The 6,000-nt window shown below is 35.4% G+C and overlaps 1 protein-coding gene and 1 long non-coding RNA gene across 4 annotated transcripts in view; both read right to left on the reverse strand.

Annotated features, from left to right (window-relative positions):
- The window catches only part of LOC143202050 (putative tubulin polyglutamylase TTLL2), a 39,722-nt gene extending 38,963 nt beyond the window's left edge, over nt 1-759 (reverse strand). For 2 of the 3 annotated variants that reach the window (XM_076413324.1, XM_076413321.1), the window contains exon 1: nt 620-759. The gene's annotated coding sequence lies outside the window, so the exon portion shown is untranslated. Of the gene's footprint in view, nt 1-615 lie in introns of all 3 variants that reach the window. The other variant, XM_076413322.1, reaches the window with a different exon arrangement.
- A 488-nt stretch (nt 760-1,247) lies between these two features.
- Nucleotides 1,248-3,043, reverse strand: LOC143202051 (uncharacterized). The gene is made up of 3 exons (XR_013007075.1): nt 2,925-3,043; nt 2,426-2,661; nt 1,248-2,366 (listed from the first exon to the last, which is right to left on the reverse strand). It is a non-coding gene; the product is annotated as an uncharacterized LOC143202051 (long non-coding RNA).
- Between the last annotated feature and the right edge of the window lie 2,957 nt (nt 3,044-6,000).

Consider the following 6,000-nt stretch of genomic DNA (forward strand, 5'->3'; position numbering starts at 1 on the left):
GGAAATTAAATTATCCAAGTAAAAATTAATTAACAATTAATTAATATTTCGTAAACATGTAATTCTAAATGAAACTTCCAAATATTTGTTGTATGATATTAACTGTTATAGTTATTTGATAGAGTTTACTACAATATTTAGCAGATTTTAGCAAGGAGCAAAACACAAGATCAGGTTTTCTGTACTTATTTGTTGAATTGTGTAAATGTCTCACAAAGTAAGAAAATAAAAGTAATCAACAAACAATGTTAATGTCCATTACTGTCTTATTAAGAACATTCTATTATTATTAATTCTTTAGTATTTAAGTTACTATCAGATATCTCATCATTACCAGAGACATCATTATATTCCGAAAATTACTATATCATATATTTTAATGAATATATTTTTTAATTCTTGTATTACTGGAATTATTTTTATGTTGAATTAAATGTGATATATAAATCCAAAAAGCTGGAAGAAAAGTATTTTGCTGCCATAAATATATAAGAAAAATTATAAAACATAGGGAAAAATGAAATAATTATACACAAGTGCATTGTTCCAAATATATAATTCCTCTCCAGGAAAAGTGCGAAAGTGTGTCGAAAATGAGCATAACCTTGCATCTACCTACAAGCAGTTTCTCCTTCACTTGATCGAGCGTCACGTAGTCATCAACAAACCCATGAAGACCCAAACGGACGGCGTAGCAGCGGGAGGACCAGGAGAGAGGAACGTGATGTTACTGGCGGTGCTGTCGATGGATCCACAACGACCAGCGCTTCGTTCTCCGCCCGAGCGACTACTGGCTGTCTCAGCAGGAAAGGTTTTGTAGCGTGAATCGCATCGGAGACACGCGACGCAGCGGCCATTCATATTTTTCCCTCGGTTTCCTGATGCGGTCCCGTGTACTAGCTTATGTCAACGTTTACAGGAATACGGTGACGTCACTGCAGGAGAGGTGGGGGGCGCCCTCTCCCTTCACCCCGCGAAAAGGGCTTTGTGAAGACACGACGACACCGACGATAGGGTACCAGCGTGATACACATATCGTCTTTGTATAAATTAATGAAATAGAAATAATATAATTGTATAATATATGGGAAAATTATATATATAAAAAAATTAATAATCTGATATGATATTTACCACTTTTAAGAGGCATTTACTGACAAAAATTTATACAAGATATATTGACTAAAATATTTTCTATCATTCTCTAAAACTTTTACTATTTTTTTTGTAAATATGGCGATGCCTTATTGAAAGAATGATGTTGGTTTGCCACTAGCTCATCGATATATATTCTAATCTATAATCATAAGGTGCTATGTCTGCTCAATATAATGGGTAGAACAGAATTTCCCACTAGTTCAATAGCAGCTGCACAACTCTTAAAACTTGTAGTCGCTCCAGTCATGCGTTGTTCAATAAGAAAATAACTTTGTGCAAACAATACATCCTCAGACTTACTTAACTGCCATTGTTAAACATTTGCAATACCAATTTTATTTGGTTTTAGTAACTTCTAATAAACACAGCAAAAGTTTAGTTATGAATATTTTGCGTCAGAACCTAAGTGGAGCCATCCACTTGTTAAACTTGAAAAGCCTTCCAGAACTGTATTTTAGAGCTCCAGGTTATCGTAGATCTACTGATGTATTGGTTCCATATTATAGAGGTGATAACTTGTTTATATTATAAAATCCCTTCTAAGTTAGAATATAACTAAAAAGGGAGTATCGGTTTGTGCTGATATTTTTGGAATTCTTAATTTATAATTTTCATCTTTGTTTCGTCAGTTTTTCCAGAATTCGGAGAATATGTCACTTTATAAGTGATGCTTGGATTTTTTTGCAGTTTGGAAACGTATAGATAACCTAAAATAAATAAAATAAAACAACAAATGACAGGACCAAAAAATTTAGCAGAGATTTTAATTTTTAATGGTTGATAATTAAATTGAACGCAAATTTTATTATTTCGCTAAAGAGCTATTCTTTTTAGTAATTTCATGGATTCAGTATTCTATGAACTTCAACTATTCTGGAAAAATTATCTACGGAAAAAAGCACAACTAAATTAATTGTGACTAGTTACGGGGAGTGACGCTCTCGATGAAGCCCCCTACCTCAGGAGGCTGTCATTGCGGAGTGATAACTACAGTTGAGGTACTCTACTATCCCACAACACGAGTAACGATGCGATAACCCTGGGGTTGCGTGATGTTTTATGTTGCCCCCTTTATGTTCTATTTAAAATTGTCGAATATGGACAATTTCTATTCAGCAAATCCTGTTACGATGCAGCAGCTCTTATTCCTACTGCCGGTCGAGACAGTGGGTTGACATGCAGATGTAGAACCGCTCAAATGGTTTGCTCTGAGGAAGAAGTACTAGAAAATATATAACCTCAAGGAAATGTATCTTATGATTCTTACTTTCAGAAAGTTTACCCTACCAGATAGAATCCTTCGGGAGGCAGGATTCTTAATTTTAAGAGTTTGACAATATATACCGAATCCTGTGAGTTCCCATGGTAAAGACTTATGCATATTTCGGAAAATTAGGTTGCAACCTGAGGGATCCTGGGTCTCCTTTATGCATCAAGAATGTCCATAATGAAACGGCATGTGCCACCTCCCACCAAATTGTTTCAACTGCGATCAAGAAGTTTCTACAAAATACAAAAGATGCTTAGTATTTAAGGAAGAATACAGCCTTATATAAAAGCTTAAGGTAATAGAAAAAAATGTTATTCCAAGTAGCTAAAAATTACAAATAGTTAATAATTAAACTTGGCAATGCAACCAAAAATAAAAAAATACACCACGACAACAACACAATGTGAAGTGACTCAAATTCAAAGCTCGAAAATAATATCAAACAATGTAAAAGAAATATTTCTATCTCCCCTAACATAAGGAAATATCTCCCTACCTGATCCATTAAAACCACTCGCATCGGAGGAACTCCCTTTTCCAATCTCTCTACCCATCGCATATCCTCCTAAAGACATAATCTAGACGCAGTGGCGCAGATGCTATGTCACTCCCCACACCTTCCTCTATAACCAACTCCTCATCCTCTGAAAGAAAGAACAATAACCGTTTGAGAAATATTAATCACAGTAGCACAAATACTATCTACACTCTAACATCCCGCTCTTCACAGTCCCCGACAGGAAGAGCAGCAACAGATCAAGAATCAGAAATAGTTGTAGCTTAAAATCGTCCAAAGGAGAGTATAAGTATTGATAGCATTCCGCCATCAAACTTAAAATAAGAATTTTATGCTGTAGAGACCTACAACTAGCAATCCCTTGCATACCCATGCGTAATATATAACTCAACTAAACACTAAATATGACCCTCAACATCAATCAGTGAGTGAACATAAGAGTTCTGAAAGCAAGATTTAGAATGTTATAAATAATTACAGGACGATACAAACCAGTTGAGCTCCTCATCTAAGAAACAAACCTTAGAAGCACGGAAAAATCTCCATCAGAGGATACAACATTGTAAGAAAAGAAAGATCAATCTATATCAGAGCGTCTAGTGGATGAGCCACCCTAATAAGAAATTACACCTGGCACCAAAACCTTTTCCTTATTAGTTATTTGGAAGCATTAGCCAACGAAATCGTCTTTTAGGGGTTATTAGGATATATTATAGGATATAGGATTTATTTGTTACCTGGGGCAAAACTGAAAATAACTGGCCTTAATACGCATGCACCTGAATGGGGCTTTTGTCAGTTAGACCGACGGGGTTTGAATTTTACAGGATTTAATAAGCAAACATAACCATCACCAACGGGTACATGATTTCATATTGACCTGGGATTATGCAGCATTTGACAGGAAACACGGGTATAATGGACGGTGCTAGAAAACCCTTATCTCAAAACAGTAACACTTTAAACATCGTAAAAATGGATTAAGAGATCTACTGAGACCTAATAAAACTCCCCGACGTATCCTATTCCTACAAAAGTAGACGAAGGTACAAAGAGCACCACTGACATTTTCATGAAAGCAGTACTCCAATCGACCCTAAAAGTCAACGCAATATCCCCTCTGCCATGGTGGATCAACTAACACACAGCAGCTGTAAGGTAGAGAAAGCGAGCATTAAATACATTTGAAAGTCACTGTACAATAGCCAATTTCACTAAATATAAAACATGTAGAGATGGGACTAGAAGGTTCAACAAGTTAGCTAAAATAAAAACCTGGAAAAACTTTACTAGATCTCTTAATTCTCGCACACCCTCCCAGAAAAAAATGAAGAAATTTAAGTAAAATAAAATGATCACCACAGACGACAATATTAATGGTAATGAGAAGGCCAATTGCCGTTTCTAACCCTACTTAAATCTGTGAAGTTTTTGCTGAGCATTACCAAACCATCTTCTGAAAGCATCTTGAGACAACCCCAATTATAACAAACCAAATAGCTCTGATCTGGATCCAGGCTAACCGAATGGTTGGCCGAGAGTTTATACAAAGGATTTATGAACACCCTGGCAAGGAGCAAAGACAATTCCCTAGGCATGGGAGGAATTCATTACCTTCCATCAAAAACCTAACAATCACCCAACAAATTTCATCTTCTTCAATAGTTCGATTTTATCTGTGGCAAAGAATGGTGTTAGTCCCACCATTTTGCTGATAACTATAAATTCGGCCACCACTAGTGCCTCTCAACATATTAAATGCAGTTTGTTTGTAGACAACTGACTATATCATAAGAAAAGAAAGCACAAGTCCAGCGAAACATACTACAATGCCGCTTAAATGAACTGCCAGATTGAGCTTAGGAAAATGGACTAACTTTTTCCACTAGAAGAATCTAATAGAGTTTTGATGAGGATTATATAAGTTCCTCGGTATGATTTTCGATTCTCGCCTGTCATGACTACCACATACAAGCTACGATAGAAGAAGATGTATGATTGATATCGTTGTGCTTTGGATCTGATGACTGGTATTCTAACGGCAAAACTATTTTCCATATATAAAGCCCTGGACTACATACAAAACGGCAAACATTAATTGTCACGTAATTGCTAGAGACTCCATGTTCCCTTATAAGGTTTAACTCTAGGCAGTCCCGAAATCTCCTTGTTAAGAACGTTATCTTATTTATTAAGATATGACTATCACCTTTATGTGACGGACATCTCATACGGGCATTGATAGAAATGAGCGTGCAGACTATCTCGCAGGTAGGATTCAAAACTTAATAATATAGAATAGACTTTTCTGGCATGAAGATTTATATGTTCACATTACAGAACTATATAGAAAACTAGACCAGCTTCGATGGTATCTATTCGACGAAAATTAATTAAGAGATATACCAAGGCAAAAACTGTCTATATGCACCCGGCTGAAAATAGGATATTGCAGGTATGCCCATGAATTTCTCCTAGTTAAATATACACATGTATTAACCCTATTCAGGATATAAACTCAACAAAGACTGAGTTATGGGATTAGGGAAAACCTAAAGGGCCTCCTAGACACGATAAAACTGGATGGTTTAATATCTTTCCTGACGAACACTAAACTTCATAAAGATCTATAAACACAACATCTAAGACGAATTACAATACCACAAAAAACTATAAAAAATATAATAAACAAGCTTTATATCAGGCTTAAGTGTATGCGCATATGCTCTATATTGCGGTGCATATTAGCGAAATGTATTAAACTACCCTACACCACTGTTTGTTATAATCTTTTATCTGCATATATATGCCATACGTAATTATTGTAAGTAGTGTATACTGGTAAATTATGAAACAGTGTAATTAAGATCCTAAAAAGTTCGGGAGGTTGATGGCTTGATAATTAATAAAAATAAATAATAAATAACATTGTGATTAATATATTAATACCGGTTACGTTATATCTGTTTAGTTAACGAACGTTTTTTGTTTCACCACTTCAACCACAGTTAATAAACTCTATTATCCTGCCGATAACAGAGAACTTCTTCTATAG

This window comes from Rhynchophorus ferrugineus, unplaced genomic scaffold (assembly GCF_030347505.1).
Source record: "Rhynchophorus ferrugineus isolate W39M unplaced genomic scaffold, kcgeb_rfMv2 rfM9, whole genome shotgun sequence".
Lineage (NCBI taxonomy): Eukaryota > Metazoa > Arthropoda > Insecta > Coleoptera > Curculionidae > Rhynchophorus > Rhynchophorus ferrugineus.